Source organism: Glycine soja, chromosome 15 (genome assembly GCF_004193775.1).
Source record: "Glycine soja cultivar W05 chromosome 15, ASM419377v2, whole genome shotgun sequence".
In the NCBI taxonomy this organism is placed as follows: Eukaryota; Viridiplantae; Streptophyta; class Magnoliopsida; order Fabales; family Fabaceae; genus Glycine; species Glycine soja.
In genome coordinates, this window is record NC_041016.1 from 33,620,871 (window position 1) to 33,639,371 (window position 18,501).

General features: G+C 32.8%; 1 long non-coding RNA gene across 1 annotated transcript; it reads left to right on the forward strand.

The window, feature by feature from the left end:
• The first annotated feature begins 14,659 nt into the window (after window positions 1-14,659).
• Window positions 14,660-18,237, forward strand: LOC114387904. Its single transcript, XR_003661425.1, has 3 exons — window positions 14,660-15,112; window positions 15,392-15,477; window positions 16,708-18,237. It is a non-coding gene; the product is annotated as an uncharacterized LOC114387904 (long non-coding RNA).
• The last annotated feature ends 264 nt before the right edge of the window (window positions 18,238-18,501 follow it).

Consider the following 18,501-nt stretch of genomic DNA (forward strand, 5'->3'; position numbering starts at 1 on the left):
TTAGAACAATGTTTGATATATTGGAGGGATTAAAATCGAAATAGAATATAACTATAGTAACCAACATTATTATAAAATAAACCAAAATTTTGAAGGGTAGGGAGTAAAATCAAAACTGAGGTAATTATACGGATTAAAAATGTATCTTAACATTATTTTTAATTGCATAACGTCAGTCAGTCAGAATCTAGTTTAAGTAATCAAATAAAGATTGTGATTTCATTTTAATTTCTATTTCATCATTTACCGAACCTTAAAAAAGTGGTAATTTCCCGGATCTAGTCTATTATGGTTTAAATGATGTTTGTTCCACGAAATCCGGAGTAGGTTGTGCATAGATTTCCATGTTGACGTCAGTTTATACAAAGTTTGCTGAAGGGATGATTGACGAGTAAAATAAATCCTGTAGCGAAAGAGTGATATGAGCTGACTAACGGCTATTAGACATTATGGTAATAAAAAAAAAAAGCTTAATAAGTTGGATGATTTTGGACAAGCAGGCATAACAAAGAGTCAATAATTTATTGGTTGAAATTTATATTTAAGGATTATCTATCCTGATATTATAGTTTTTAATCAATTAAAGAGATTGTGATAAAAAGTGTATTTCTAGATGTGTACTCTATGCACAAGGCATCAACAGTGGTGACTCTACAAAATATAATCCGAGGAGCCAATATAGTTGACGTCATACATTAATTATTTAAAAAAAACATGTAAACTCAAATGATTATAGAATAAATTTGTCTTTTTCTTAAAGCGTCAATCGTATTGATTTTTTGTTGTGTCTACGAGTAATAAATCACCTACTTTAGGTAAATAGTTTTTTTTTTTTGGTATTTTAGTTTGGTAATTAGTTTTTTTAATTACCATAATGGTCAAAATGTCCTAGTTTTCTTTTTTTCTTTCCATAGCAAGATCATGTGGAAAGAAAAAAGAAAAGTTGAATATAAAACTGTTAAAAGTTTCACAAATTGTCCTCACACTTTTTTTTGCAATCTACGGTTACAATAGAACATGGAGACATGTTGAGGTACATTTAGAAGATATTTTTTTAATAATAGAACTAGTATGTTGACCCATGTCATACATCTCATGCACATGCATTGAAAATGACTTGTAAATATATGTTTTAATTATAAGTTGATTGTTGTAAGGAAGTAGCATGAAATGCTAAGAAATAAGAGAAAATCATTCCTGGAAAAATTTACAAGATTTTGAGTTATCCAGTTTGAAAAATGAAGATAGCTCAAAGTTCACTTTCATCCTACAATTCCAAGTCTAATATGAACATAATAAGCTGGATTATTGCAAGTAAAATTTCAAAGTAAGAAACATCAGGAGAAAATCACTCCTTAAATATTTTCTAAGATTTTGAGTTATCTAGTTTGGAGATGAGCGAAGCCCAAACTTCGCACTCTCGTCCTCCAATTCCCAATTGCACTTCAAAGAACGAAACATGTTGGATTATTGGAAGGAAGCACCATTCCATGCTAGGAAACACTAGGAGAAAATCACTCTTTAAAAAGTTTAAAAGATTTTAAGTTATCTAGTTTGGTAGATGAAGGAAACCTAAAGTTCTTGCTTTCATCATGCATTTCTAAGTTGGGCTACAATGAACAAAGAATAGCTGGATTATTGCAAGGAAGTAACATTTCATGCTAAGAAACACTAGAGAAAAACAACTTCTTAAAAAGTTTACAAGATTTTGAGTTATCTAGTTTGGTAAATGAAGGAAGTCTAAACTTCTCGCTTTCGTCCTGGAGTTCCAAGTTGGACTACAATGAAAGAAACAAGCTAGATTATTGCAAAGAAGTAGCATTCAATGCTAGGAAACACTAAGAGAAAACAATTCCTTAAACGGTCTCGAGATTTTGAGTTATCTAGTTTGGTAAATGAAGGAAGTCCAAACTTCTCACTTTCGTCTTGTAGTTCTAACTTGGACTACAATGAACGAAAGAAGCTAGATTATTGCAAGGAAGTAAAATTTCATACTAGAAAACAACTCCTTAAAAAGCTTATAAGATTTTGACTTATCTAGTTTTGTAGATAAAGGAAGCCCAAAGTCTCCACTTTCATGTTGCAACTCCAAGATGAGTTATATTGAACTAAACAAGTTGGATTATTGTAAGGAAGTAACATTCCATGCTAGGAAACACTAGGAGAAAATAAATCCTTAAATTTACAAGATTTTGACTTATCTAGTTTAGTAAATAAAGGAAGCCCAAATTTTCCACTTTCGTCCTATAGTTCCAAGTTGGGTTACAATGAAAGAAACAAGCTAGATTATTGCAAGGAAGTAGAATTCCATGCTAGGAAACACTAGGAGAAAACAACTTTAAAAGTTTCCAAAATATTGATGTTGAACAAGTGGCCTCAATAACTTAAGAGGGGGGTGAATTAATTTTTCACTAACAAACTTTTAACCCCCTTCTAAATGATAGGCTCAGAATGTAGAAGAAGAAGCAACAATCAATTTAAAAATATTCTTTAAACATGTAAGAAAAAATTGATTGCAATAAAATAAATGAGATAAGGGAAGAGAGAAATGCAAACTTGATTTATACTAGTTCGGCCACTTCCCGTGCCTACATCTAGTCCTCAAGCAACCCACTTGAGATTTTCTACTATCTTTGTAAAAAAAATCATTTTTACAACTTCTGAACAGTCAAGGAATCCCTTTCCCTTGGGTTTAGGAAACTCACAATTCAAGAGACAATCAGTTTCTTGATTACAATTGACTTTCTAAGAAGAACAGAAAGATTTCTCTCCTTTAGAGTGGATAATACAATTTGAAGTTCCTGGATGAACTCTCAATAGATTTACAAGTGTTTGCCCAAGAGTTGTTGAGAGAGTATTTGACAATGAAGTTCTCTTGGAATATCTCTCTCCTGCTTTTTGAAATCAGACACACACATATATAGGCCCTTCGTGCCTTTTCAAAATGATTTGAAGAGATGTGTTTTTTCAAAAAGTTTTTTTTGAATTTTTTCACTGGTAATCGATTACAGGTTTCTGGTAATCGATTACACAATTATGTTTTGAATGGTCATGAATTTTGAATTTGAATTTCAAGAGTTTTGTTGCTGGTAATCGACTATAAACATCTGGTAATCGATTATAGGTTCAAAATTCAAATTCAAAACCCTTTTTAACAACTATTTTTCAAAATTCAAATTCAAAACCCTTTTTAACAACTATTTTTCAAAATTGTCTTCTGGTAATCGATTACACTGCCTAGTAATTGATTACCAGAGCCTTGGATGTCTTGGAAACACTTTGTTTTGAGGTAAGGCTTGATCTTTAGTTAATCTTGAAGCAAGGCTTTGTTTGTTGAAGCAACCTTGTATTAATCTTGAAGCAATGTTTATCCTTTGAAGCAACCTTGTTTGATTTTTCTTTGGCATCATCAAAATCATGTATTCATACATTCACTATTGAGTTATCTTGTTTGGTAGAAAAAAATTTCAATGTTCACACTGTCATCCTGTAGTATCAAATTGGGTTACAATAAACCAAACAAGTTGAATTATTTCAAGGAAGTAGCATTCCAGCCTGCAAACACTAGGGGAAAACCAATCCTTAAAAAGTTTTCAATATTTAGATTTATCTAGTTTAGTAGATGAAGAAAGCTTAAATATCCTGATCTTGTCTTGCAATTCCAAGTTAAGCTACACTAATGAAACAAATTTGATTATTGCAAGAAAGTAATATTTCATGCTACGAAACACTATGATAAAATCACTCCTTAAAAACTTTACAAGATTTTGAGTAATCTAGTTTGGTAGATGAAGGAAGCCTAAAGTTTTAACTTTTGTCCGACAGCTCCAAGTTGGGATACAATGAACAAAGCAAGTTGGATTATTGTACAGGAGTAACATTTCATGCTAGGAAACATTAGGAGAAAATAAGTCCTTAAAAATCTTCCAAGATTTTTTAGTTATCTAGTTTGGTAGATGAGGAGTGCCCTAAGTTCCAACTTTCATCCAACATTTCCAAGTTAGGCTACAATGAAAGGAAGAAGCTGGATTATTGTAAGGAAGTAACATTCCATGCTAGGATACACTAGGAGAAAGTCGACCTTAAAAAGTTTCCTAAATTTTGAGTTATCTAGATTGGTAGAAGGAGAAAGTCCAAAGTTCTCGCTTTTGTCCTACAATCCAAGTTGGGTTATAATGAACAAAACAAGTTGGATTATTGCAAGCAAGTAACGTACCATGCTAGGAAAAACTATGAGAAAACAAATCCTTAAAAATTTTACAAGATTTTGAGTTATCTAGTTTGGTAGATGAATGAAGCCCAAAGTTCTTACTTTCGTACGACAATTCCAGATTGGGCTACAATAAGCGAAACAAGTTGGATTACTGTAGGGAAGTAACATTCCATGCTAGGAGAAAACCAATCCTTAAAATGTTTATAAGATTTTGACTTATCTAGTTAGGTAGATAAAGGAAGCCCAAAGCTTCCCACTTTCGTCCTACAATTCCAAGTTGACAAAGACCGCAACAAGTTGGATAATTGTAAGGAGGTAACATTCCATGCTAGGAAAAACTAGAAGAAAACCAATCCTTAAAAATTTTACAAGATTTTTTGGACTTATCTAGTTAGGTAGATGTTAACTCGTTGGCAAGTGTACCAAATTTGTCACAAGTAGTAAAGTACTCAGAAGTTCGAGTTTCGGCTCCACATGGACTTTGTTTGTACTTAGATTAATGCAAACCCAAGTTAAAAGCAATAGATAAAGAATTAAAATAAAGATAAACAAATATATTAGATAAGATAAAGATTTAAAAGAAATGATAAAATATTTAAAGATAAAAATAGAAGATAGAGAAGATAAAATATTTAAATTAAGATATGATAAAGATAAAAGAAAATAAAGGATAAAAGATAAGATAAGAAAAGTAAAAGATAAAAATAGAAGATAAAAATATAATAAAATCAGATTTGATAAGGTTGGGACCTGACTTGCCTTGTTTGCCTAGAATGTATGAGTTTATGATTTTTCTTTATCAATTTAGGTGATTCTATTCTACCCACATCTGTTCAATTACTTGTCCCCTGATTCCTCAGGATGACAAGCCTATTTTATTTATCTATCATCCAAATTCCTTTGCAAAGACTCAACAAATAAAATGCATGAAGTATGAATTCTAGATGTTTTCAAGAATGCATGGACATAAAATTATCATTCTATTCTTAGCAATGATTTTTTTATGAAATTCTTTCTTTTTGTTCTATTAGAAGTTACCCTCTTTCGAGCGTCTAACCCCTAAAACCAATGCACACATACCTTCTTTAAATCTTATTTAGAAATTACCCTCTCCCGAGCGTCTAACCCCTAACAGAATATAAAAGATAAAAGATGAATAATGCAAGATAAAAACAGAAAAGATAATAGAATAGAAAACACATTTGCATTGATAAATAGTGATTACATCATATATCGCTTGGCTTTTAGGCTTGCCAGGCCCTAACTAGGGGTTTAGCCACTCATGGCCATTGAGGGCTTTATAATGGATGGGGTATAAGAACTGATGCGATAAGAGGAGTGAAAGAAATGGAGTAAATGAAACCCCTACTAGAGGGGGTTTTGTGGTGTGTCTCCTTGGTTTGACTCTCTTTTTATAGTTGTTGGAGTGGACTTGGACCTAATGCTAAAAATCTTCCTCAGTGATATTTTTTTGATATTTTTTGGATTTGTTTTGCTTTCAATCATATCTTCCTCAAACTTCCTGATATTTTGGATATTTTTTCGATCTTTTCCTCTTTTAATCTCTCATTTTCATATCTGCAAGTCATAAATAAGAAAAATATCAAATCTTAATATTTAAGCCAAAGATAACTGCTAAATAAATATTTTTAAAGATATTTTCAATATATTTTTATTATCAAAATAACTCATATTTAACAGTTATCAAAATCCCCCAAATTAAAACTTTGCTTGTCTTCAAGCAAAAACAAAAATGATAACAGGCTCCGAATGCTCCAACACTTTCAATAGCTGCTATTTTTTCAAATTCTTTCAACTGTTCCTTTCTGCATTTGCCATAATCTCACAATGGAAGCACAAACAACATCGAGATGAAAATAGTTAGTATCAGAAATCAATTAAGTTGGCTTGTGATCGAGGCCATACTTGAATCAAATAAACATTAAAAATGCAGTATCTAGGAAGTGATCTTAGGTCGTATCCCAACGAACAATGGTCAACCAAACATTCATAACGAATAGTAATAAAATAGTAACGAATGAGGGGGTGTTTGTTTTTGTAAATTAAACAGCAAGTAAAATTGAATTAGAAAATATCATAATCAAAACACGTTGTTTCCCTTTGATTCACAAGCAAGTCTCTTATCCTAGGTTACGAGGATTTATCCTTTATCAGTTCAACCACTTAATCCAACCCTAAATTAAATTACTAAGCGAAATTTAACATAAGACATTCATTATGTGATTAAGAAACACATACACCATTTAATCATGAATGAAACAGATCGTTAAGCATGAACGTAAATTAAGCGCAAAGACAATTGATCAAGCACTAAGCATGCATAGATTAATAGCAACAAATACAGAGTAATTGGTGAAGAGGAAAAATTGAGCAAAATGCAATAGTAATAATAAGAGAGCTGTGCTTGATCCTCAAGAGAAAACAACGCTGGAGACTTAACCTTCCATTAATCAATAGCAAACGAAATTGTAGTAGAAAAGGAAGAAAACTAGAATTATTCTCCAAAACAAAAAAAGCTAAAACGAAAGAGAGAGAGACTAAAACTAGAACCTTGGTGCTGTTATATAGTTCTCAGCCCCAAAGCTTACAAATCTGTTTTAAGTCCAAGCCAATAAATAAAATAAAATCTAGATATGATAAGATAAGATAAAATCTAGATGGAATAAAATCTAGATAACATAAGATAAGACAAGATCTAGATAAAATAATATCTAGATGAGATAAAATCTAGATATGATAAGATAAAATCTAGATGAAATAATATCTAGATGAGATAAAATCTAGATAAGATAAGATTTGGTAGAATAAAATTGTCTGCTCTCTTCAAGTCCAAGCCCAATTCGGGATTCAAACCCAATTACTTATAATTCTCCTGAAATTAAATTAAAAACACAAAATTAATCCAGTAGGCCCAAATGATAAAACTGCATAATTAATTTGATAATTAAGGCTAATCAGTAATTAAAATGGTGACAAAAAGGGTTAATATGATAAAATGATGACACATAAGCTTGCCTCACTTTCCTCACAAAGGTAGTGTTTTTCTTTGCGCACAAGTGTCTAGGGTGAGTGTTTGAAATTTTACGACCTGCAATTAAGATTCCCAAATTTACACTTCATCTCAGTTAAAGCTATCCTTACTTACACTTGGTGGATTACTAAGGACTTTTATTGGCTTGTAATGGGGCTTGGCTAAACAAGAAATCATGGTTTTTCTAGGATTTCAAAAATTTAGGATTATAAAAGAGCATGCATCCTTAGAAAAACTTTCACTTATTTCCTGCCTAGGCTTATTTATTTTTTAGCCTTTATTCCTCTAATAACACTTTTCTTCTTGGCACTTATGACACCTCTCTTTTTCTGCCCTTATTTCAATTTTTTTTTACCTTAGCACTTATGGCACCCCTTTTTTTATGCCCTTATTTTCAATCTTTTTTTTTATAAGAATACTTTGGGCTTACAAGCTTCTGAGGGTGTCTTATTGTGTGCTGCTTTTTTTTATAGGCAAATTCCCTTAGCAATCCCCCAAATTAAGAACTTATCATAACTTGAAACCCTTATACTCTCTTAGAACCCTAAAACAAGATCAAGGTTATCAAAATTAGGCTCAGGGGTTTATTCAAACAAATCATTATTACTTTTGGCTCAATAGGGGTGCAAGGGATAAATTCATCACAGGTTGGCTTTTTGGCTGAGTGGCTAAAATAAAAAGAAACATGGCCTTGATCATATCCACCTTATGCAAATAATCAAATAGTATAAGAATGATGCAAAATTAGGAATTTAAAAACAAATGTTCTCTCATAATTAAGTTCACACAGCTCACCGGGATAAGATAAAGTTATCGGCTTACCGGACCATGATCTTTTTCCATCACGCTAACCTTTTCTCGCTTTGTGATTCATGTTCCACTGTTTGACTGACTCTTGCTTCCAGGAAACCAGTATTTTCATAATTATCATGCAGCATTTCAAGTGTTGAATCCTTCAGAAAAAGCCTAAATAGTGACTTCACAAATATCATGTAATTTTTATTCAATGACTAAATTTAAACTACTGGAATTAAATTTCTGAAATCAAAATGCAAAAAATCAAAATAAAGAAAAGAAATAACACAACTATCCTAAAAAAACAAAATGCGATTAACTAAAAGAGAGATAAAGTAAGAAATCCTGGGTTGCCTCCCAGTAAACGCTTCTTTAACATCATTAGCTTGACGAGTCAAATGCCTTCAAGGTGGCATGAAGGTCACGTAGAACACATCTTCCTTGCATTTTCGCCTCTTAGCTAGAGACGCCATGAAACTCATGTATTCTAGAAGCACCTTCCACATTATTGGAAGAGAAGTAGTGGTGATCAAGGAAAGAATGACACTTAAGGCTTTCTCATGTTCTCCATGTCTTTCTTCCTTGACAATAAGTTGATGAGGAGGGGTATTGATTTGGAGAATGCTTTCTTGTTGAATTTCTACTTGTGATTACTTCTCTAATTGTTGTGCTTTCTCCTCATTTCTTTCTCTTTCTTCCTTCTTTTCTCCTTCCTCATCACGCACATCTTCCTCAGTTTTCTTTTCCTTCTCTTCTCTCTCAGTGAAAATTACCTTGCAATCCTCTTTGGGCTTCATCTCAGTATTTACCACAAAGGTTTCAGTGGGCCTTTCAGCAACTGGCTCAGCTAGTTGGCCTATCTGTACCTCCAAATTTTTTATTACTGCATTAGTCCTCTTCATATGTGACCCGGTCTTTTGCATGAACTGTATAAGCAATTCTTCTAGCTTAGCGATTTCCTCCTGTAGGGTGGGCTCTTGGTTAGGAGGCTGATAAGGTGAACCTCCTTGGTTGAAGTTATTACCTGGATAAGATATCCAATAATGGTCTTGCAAAAAATTATCTCTCTGATAGAATCCTGATGGTCCTTCTTGGTTGTAGCCTTGGAATCCATGGCGATTTGGTATGCCCATGTAGTTTACTTCCCTCGAAGGATCTTGTTGGACTACGCATTGCCCAGGCTTGTGTGTTCCTCCACATATGTGGCATCCCCCTACCTGCATAACAAAAGAATGAGAAGGATTTACCGCTTGTAATTGTTGTGGAAGCTGGTTGAGGGTCTCTATTAGGGCTTCTATTTTTCGGGACAACAGCTTGTTCTGAGCTGATGTTGCATCTTGAGTGGTGAGTTCTAGAAGGCTTCTCTTTGTTGGTGCATATGTGTGATCACGAAGAATGGCGTGATCACTAGTTGCCATGTTTTCTATGAGTTCCATTGCCTTCTCCGGTGTCTTTAGCTTGATCTTCCCTCCTGCGGATGCATCCTGTAATTGCTTTGATTGTGGTCGCAGGCCATCTATGAAGATGTTTAGTTGCACCGGTTCATTGTACCCATGTGTAGGTGTCTTTCTAAGTAGTATGTGGAAATGGTCGAGCGCCTCGCTGAGGGATTCGTCAGGAAATTGATGGAATGAAGAGATTTCCATCTTCCCTTCAGCGGTCTTTGACTCTGGGAAATATTTCTTCAAGAACTTCACCACCTCATCCCATGTCCGCAGGCTATTCTCCTTAAACGAGCGAAGCCATATTTTTGCATTATCGGCCAAGGAAAAAGAGAATAGATTGAGGCGGATGACGTCTTCTAGCACTCATGCTATCTTCACCGTGTTACAAATGTCGATGTATGTGGCCAGATATTTGTATGGATCTTCACTTGGTAGGTCGTGAAATAGATTCCCTTGAATCAGTTGGATCAAGGAATATGGATATGAGAAGTTGGCTGCCTGCACCTCTGGTCTGGCTATGCTGGTGAAGTATTGAGGTATAATAGGACTAGAGTAATCCCCTAGCATCATCCTCTGTGGACGATCTCCTGCCATTATGCGTTCTTTAAAGAAGGAATGTGCACTGTTCACAAAAGAAACAACTATCGTGCACATTATCACAGAATAAAAAATTAAACTTAAATATTTTTTTAATTTTTAAATTTTTTATAAAAAAAGAAAAGAATAAAATAAGAATGAATAAAGAGAAAATATTGAAAAATAAAATGAAGCAACTAAAAAAAATAATAGATAAAAAAGTAAAATAAAAAATAAAAAGTGAAAACTAATTGCTTTAAAATTGGAATATGAAAATAATCAAGTACGAAAAAAAAGTCCCTGGCAACGGCACCAAAAACTTGTTAACTCGTTGGCAAGTGTACCAAATTTGTCACAAGTAGTAAAGTACTCAGAAGTCCGAGTGTCGAATCCACAGAGACTTTGTTTGTACTTAGATTAATGCAAATCCAAGTTAAAAGCAATAGATAAAGAATTAAAATAAAGATAAAGAAATATATTAGATAAGATAAAAATTTAAAAGAAAGGATAAAAGATTTAAAGATAAAAATAGAAGATAGAAAAGATAAAATATTTAAATTAAGATATGATAAAGATAAAAGAAAATAGAAGGTAAAAGATAAGATAAGAAAAGTAAAAGATAAAAATAGAAGATAAAAATAAAATAAAATCAGAATTTGATAAGGTTGGGACCTGACCTGCCTTGTTTGCCTAGGATGTATGAGTTTATGATTTTTCTTTATCAATTTAGGTGATTTTATTCTACCCACATCTGTTCAATTACTTGCCCCCTGATTCCTCAAGATGACAAGCCTATTTTATTTATCTATCTTCCAAATTCCTTTGCAAAGACTCAACAAATAAAATGCATGAAGTATGAATTCTAGATGTTTGCAAGAATGCATGGGCATAAAATTATCATTCTATTCCTAACAATGATTTTCTTATGAAGTCCTTTCTTTTTGTTCTATTAGAAGTTACCCTCTTCCGAGCATCAAACCCCTAAAACCAATGCACGCATACATTCTTTAAATCTTATTTAGAAATTACCATCTCCCGAGGCCCTAACTAGGGGTTTAGCCACTCATGGCCATTGAGGGCTTTACAATGGATGAGATATAAGAGAACTGATGCGATAAGAGGGGTGAAAGAAAGAGAGTAAATGAAACCCCTACTAGATGGGATTATGTGGTGTGTCTCCTCCTTGGCTTGACTCTCTTTTTATAGTTGTTGGAGTGGACTTGGGCCTAATGCTAAAAATCTTTCTCAGTTATATTTTTTTGATAATTTTTGGATTTGTTTTGCTTTTAATCATATCTTCCTCATACCTCCTGATATTTTGAATATTTTTGGATCTTTTTCTCTTTTAATCTCTCCTTTTCATATGTACAAGCCATAAATAAGAAAAATATCAAATCTTAATATTTAAGTCAAAGATAACTGCTAAATAAATATTTTTAAAGATATTTTCAATATATTTTTATTATCAAAATAACTCATATTTAGCAATTATCAGTCGATAAAGGCAGCCCAAAGTTCCCACTTTCGTCCTGCAGTTCCAAGTTGGGCTACAAAGAGCGAAACAAGCTGGATTATTGTAAGGAGGTAACATTCCATGCCAGGAAAAACTAGAAGAAAACCAATCCTTACAAAGTTTACAAGATTTTGAATTATCTAGTTAGGTAATAAAGGAAGCCCAAAGTTGGCACTTTTGTCTTGCAATTAAAAGTTGGGCTACAATAAGTGACACAAGCTAGATTATTGTAAGGAAGCAACATTTCACGCTAGGAAAAACTAGGATAAAACCAATCCTTAAAATGTTTACAAGATTTCGACTTATCTAGTTTGATAGATAAAGGAAGCCTAAAGTTTTCCTTTTTGTCTTGTAGTTCCAAGTTGTGCTACAATGAACGGAACAAGTTAGAATGTTGCAAGGAAGTAGCATTCCATGCTAGGAGAAAACCAATGTTTATAAGATTTTGAATTATCTAGTTAGGTAAATAAACAAAGCCCAAAGTTTCCACTTTCGTCCTGCAATTCCAAGTTGGGCTACAATGAGCAAAACAAGTTGGATTATTGTAAGGAAGTAACATTCCATGCTAGGAAAAAATATGAGAAAACCAATCCTTAAATTTTTTTCAAGATTTTGACTTATCTAGTTAGGTAGATAAAGGAAGCCCAAAGTTTTTACATTTGTCCTTCAATTCCAAGTTGGGCTAGACTAAACAAAACAAGTTGAATTATTTTGGGGAAGTAGCATTCCTTGCCTACAAACCCTAGGAGAAAATAAATCCTTAAAAATTTTCCAATATTTTGAGTTATTTAGTTTGGTAGATGAAGAAAGCTTAAAGATCCCAATTTCGTCCTGCAATTCCAAGTTTAGCTACACTAAACAAAACTAATTGGATTATTGCAAGGAAGTAACATTCCATGCAACAGAACACTATTAGAAAACCACTCCTTAAAAACATTACAAGATTTTGAGTAATCCAATTTGGTAGACGAAGGAAGCCAAGAATTATTTGCCACTATAATAATATTTTGTCATTATTTATAATTTGTTTTAGAATGTGTGAAGCAACAATCATATGCTGACTGTAATCTTGTTGGCACAATTCTCTCATATTTTTTTTATCCCTTTAAGGATACTGGTCCTCTGATAAAACTATTGTGGCATGCTATATTGCTAATAAAATTTGTCTTGTCATGCAACCATCATTCCTTCAGAGATGTTTGCACCACTAGATAAAGGCAAAGTGCAAGAACAGGTAAAATTTTTTCCACATATGGCCTTCCTTCTCTAACTTGTTGTCTTTAATAGATTTACATCAGTTATATGCCATATGTCCATGGGTTCATATATGCTAAGTTCAGTGTAAAGTTATATTGAAAGACTTTTAGTCGTATCTCCGTGTGTTGGTTGTTGAAATGAACATTTTGTAATTCAGATAGGTACATGTATTTAATACCATATGCAAAATATGGGAATGGAGAAACAAAATAAATGTGTATTTGCTTACTACTATCATAAAATTTGTGGCAACTTAGGTCTGTGATATGAAGAAGTGGTGTGGACTTAGTTGAATGAACTAGTTTCTAAATTCACACTTTGATGTTTGTTTGTTTTTTTTTGTAGGTCTAGAATGAATTTGAATTAAGATTATAAAATCAAATAGTTCTTGCAGTCTTATAAAATCAGTCCTCAACAATGTATTTATTAATCTAGTTCCTTTTGTCTTAACAAATTTCTAAATTTAGACTTTGGTGTTTGGCTTTTGTTGCGGTTCTAAAATGAATTAGAATTAAGATTATCAAATCAAATAGTTCTTGCAGACTTATGATTATAAAATCAGTCCTCAACAATGTATTTAGTAAGAAAAAAGGATAAATCTTGTTCTGTTTGAGATGATGAAGATTAAGGCATGTTTTCCAGATGTGTAGCAAAAAATTATCTATCATTATTCCTCGGAAAAAATTGGGTAGCAAAAAAGATCATATGGCATTACATATAGGTGGTTTCTTTGTTTTCTACTGTGTATCAAGTATTTCGTACTAATATTTTGTATAGTATTTTGTACAATTTAGACACTATCAATGTGCAAACTCAAAGATGATGAAGGATGTCATGAGGTATACTAGAAAGGAGCTTGAAGTGGCTTGTGAAGATTTTAGCAACTTGAATTGGGTCCTCACCATATAATGTGGCTTTCAAGGGCACTTTCTCCTTCTAAATCAATACTTTTTCGATTTATCATTGAAACGTGTTTCTAATGCTCTTTTGACATGCTCTTATTAGATTTTATCTTAAAACCAATTGGCACTAAGTGAAGTTGTCCAACAGATATATAAGTTGCACCCCAAAGACTGAGGCAGACAATGTGGGACTTCCTAACATCCCCCCTCAACAGATGTCGCCGATATAGGCGAGCCGCCGATATGGCGGAGAGAGCCGCCGACATGGCGGAGAGAACTAAGACGAGCTATAGGCTCTGATACCATGTTAGATTTCATCTTAAAACCAATTGGCACTAAGTGAAGTTGTCCAACAGATATATAAGCTGCACCCCAAAGACTGAGGCAGGCGATGTGAGACTTCCTAACAACTCTTCTTGAGGTGTCATATGAATGTCACGCTGTAAATGTGTTTGTGAAAAATGATATCTCAAGATCGTAGATCAGGATAGTTTGTACTCAATTTTTTTTTGTAAATATATTATTTTCTTTTGCATATATATATATATATATATATATATATATATATATATTATACGTAATAACTATTATACTTTGTCTATTTACAACTCTAGATGTTGGAGAAGATTTGTCTTTCATTTAAGATCTCTAATTTGTTCTTGGACTTTATTGATTATATGATTTTTGGCCCTATTTAAATTTCTCCTTCACCTTTTTTTTTAATTCATTTTCATATTTTTGACCCACCAACAATGCTGCCTTGTTCCACTTTGAAGTCAGACCATATGAAATTCTAAGTGGGCCAAAAGCATACTAATTAATCGGTGATTATGAAATTCTATTAGAAGTTACAAGCTCCTACTAATTGAATTTAAATTTGAAGGTTAAAAATAGGAATGGGTAGAATAGAAACTTGCCACGCAAACCCAATGGTCAAAAGCCTCACTAGCCAACTCTTGTCTTCTCATTCCTCACTAACAACCTCAAGACGCTCCCTAATCCTCATGGCGATGGCGATGGCGATGCTATGTTCTTCTCACTCACCTCCAATCCTCTCCCAAACCCTAACCTTCCACCGAAATCGATAAACCCTAACCCAACCCTACTTTGTATTCCCCGATTTCTTAGACCATCACGGCCAATGACAAACAATGCTATGTTCTTCTCCAATCCTCTCCCAAACCCTAACCTCACACCTATCCCCTCATGCTATGTTCTTTCATTAAGAACACTATATTTATCAGCATTGATGGATAACTGAAACATTGTCGCCCTCCCCAAGCCTCTGAACTGAATAAGAAGAACTCTCCGAAGGAAAGTGTGGTTGTCGATTGCGGAAGGCGTCGAACCTCTTGCATGGTCTCTTTCTATTTCTCCCTCTTCAATTCAATTGTTTTCTGAATTTTCACTTTTCTTTTTTCTCAACCGAGTTTTCGACTCTTGATTTTATTCGGTGTGTTTCTCATTTTCCTCGTCAATTGAAGAAACAAAGAAACTTTTGTGCAAAACGATGATGTTTAGTATTTTAATTTAGAAGCAAATGCATCCATCAAGTTCGCTTTGCGTAGTTAGTTAATCACTTACTCATGCCATGACTATGTGAGTTTAGACTATGAATGGTTTTCATTTATTGTTCAGAAAGGTCCTTTGATTTTGGTGGACTAACGGCCGCATGCTTTTGCTCTTTCGGGGTCGCTAAACTTGAGGCCTCCGATCCTGAAAAGGTTTGTTTCTTCGTTTCATATCTATTATTACGGGCAAGTTTCAGTTTCTGATAGTGTTTTCTGTAATGTTGCCATTTCTAATTTTGCCTTTTTCTGTCAACTTAAAAGGCTCTTAATAAGAGTCTTTTAATCGATTGTTTGTTGAAGTAATGAATTCTTCAAGTGCTTGATTTTCCAGTTTGCCTTATTGAGGATTTTATTTAGAAAAGGACTCACAATTATTAAAAGAGTATGATGATTTTTTGTCTGAAAAAAATGTGGAGGAGCCGAGAGCTTGAATTTGTAGGAACACAAAATCAATTGATTGATAATTTTACTAAAGCCTTGCCTGTGGAAAACTTTTTTTTTTTCATGTTAGCAGTGAATTGGACATACTAAGTGAAACCTTGCTTGCAATAAAATTAAAATCAAGGCTAGTCTATGAATAAATTGATAATTAGTGTAAAGTCCTTGATTTAAATTTCATTATTGATTTTTGCTCCTAAATGTGAGAGTTGGACCTATTTGATGGGTATTGTTTTACATCATATTACATGAGTAGCGTATTAATTTCATTTGAATATTTGATGCCTATGTCTTCTAGAACTTTCAAGGTGAATTGATATTTTGTGTGCTCGCTTGAAAATGATCAAGGCAAATTGGGCTTTCTTTCTTACCCCACTAGACTTTGTTATATTATGCCCCCTAATTGCCCACTTTGAGCCTCTTATTTTATGAATATATGAATTTGATTTTCTTTGGTACCCCTAATTCTTACTTTGAATTATCTTTGGTTCCTTTTTTAAAATATAATTGTCAATATAAAGTGGTTTGATTCTTTTTTTTTTTTTAATATCAATGTTTATCATGCTTTTTAAATGAAAACGAAGCTATGGGGAAAAGGGAAAAACAAAAAAAAAAAGAAAAGTGACAAAGTTTGAAGAACAGAATGCAAAAGCAAAAGGAAAAAAAGAGTATTTGAAGAAATAAAAGGAGAAAGTAGAAATTGAAAATAAAAAGAATGAAAAAAGAGCAAAAGAAAAAGGAAGAAAAATAAAGAATGAAAGAAGAGAAAAAAAGAAAAAGAAAGTTGAAAAGTGAAAGATGTTCCTATATTTATGTATACTTTTTGTTGAATTCCACTTTTCAGTTATATTTAAAAAAGGGCTCTTTAAATTTGTGAAATTAAATTTTAGCCCTTTGTGTATCTTTTTCTTTCTCTATCTAATCTTGATATCGTTTTCTCCCTAGCCTCATTACAACCAACAGAAAAGACCTTCTGATTCTTGCATGCATTCAAGATAAATAGTGGAGATTGGATAACCTTTGAAGCCTATGGTAAGGCAAGTGATACGAACACGGAAACGAGAAGGATCACCTTGAAGAATTCAGATTTAGAAATTGGTTTAGTTTTGTTTAAAGGGAAGGATATTGACGCCACACTCAAAACATAGGTGAGAAGGTGAGTGATAAGTCATAAATTTGATCGCCATAAGTTGTCTTGATAAGATCTGATTTAGTTCTTTGCCCAAGAACCAAGGGAAGCTCTCACAAAAGGGAGAAAACTCAAACTTTCATTCAGACTCAATTTGCCTCAAAGCTACAAAGTTTATACTGTTCATAGGCTAGGCTTCCTTCTAAACATCCCATGAGGAATTAATTTCCACTTAGAATTAAATTCACACTAACTTTAAATTTCCACTAGAAACAAAGCCCCACTAACCACTATAATAACTTGGGAAACCTAAAAACATAAAAACTAACTTAAAATATTTCAAGAGTCATCTGAACTTATTACATGAAAATAAAATACAAAAATTAAAGGAAAATAAGAAAATGGGCTTTAATTAGTTCTTTAGCCCAAAAACTATGTAATTCATCCAAATAAATTCCAGTCCACAGTTGCATCTTGAGTATAAACTCTTGAGCTCTTTGTGCTCTTCAAATTATTGTCTTTAAGTTTGCTGAATTAAACTTCAAGTAGTAGAAATGAGACAATTCTTGGTTTGGGCACTTGCATGACTAAGCTTTGGAAAGACTTCCTAGTTCTTTTTAGTCTTGGTTTGGTCATTGGGTCTTTGATCCATTGCAAAAGATATTTGAAGTGATTAAACCTTTGTTGGATCATATCAGCAAGACTAGAGAAAGTGATTGTGCCTAAATGTTTAACCCTTAAACACTTGTGATAGGAGATATAAGTACCCTAATTAGTAATGGAAATTATTTTAAAGGACCTAAGCCTCTAATTAGATTTGCTCGTAGACAAACTCTTGTCATTATTTTATAAATTGCTAGTTTCACCTAGTTTCCAATTCTACTGCTAATTTCTCTATACTTAGGCATTGCAAATATTCTACTGCTAACTTCTTATGTGTTGCTATTGATTATTGGTTGTCCCCCATAATCCATTTTCACTGCTGAGTGTTGATACTTTACATCAATGCTCAGGATGTTATATCCACTGTTGTTTGTATTTGTTTTGAAATGTTGTAAAGATGATGAAATTGTTCAGCTGTAATTATATCTTGTATATTTGTTTTCTTTTTATTTATCTTGTATATATGTTTTCTTTTTTACTTTTCGTGTTTCTAATTTTTTTTAATATACTAACTTGAAAATATTTTTAAAAATATTACTTAGACAACTATTATAATATGTTGATATCTTCTATCTCTATTTTAAATTAAATTAAATATAAGTTGTGGGCTAAATGGAAAGGTTTTAAAATTAAATTTTAGGTTGTTTGTATTCTGTTGCACTGCATATTAGGTTATTATTATTATTATTATTATTATTATTATTATTATTATTATTATAATAAATTTCTATTCTCTTTGTTTTAATTTTTGTTTGTTTCCAGGTCAATTTTAGCTCTTTATTTAAACTTTTAAATTTTGACTAAAAATTCAGCTGCTGCATGCTATAGCACTAGTTTTGCGCATGTGATTTTTGAAATGTTGGGTCTCACCTCTTGATTTCATATTTTTTCTACTGTTATGAGTTTGAACCATGAAACAATTACCCATCGTCAACTTAACTGTTTGA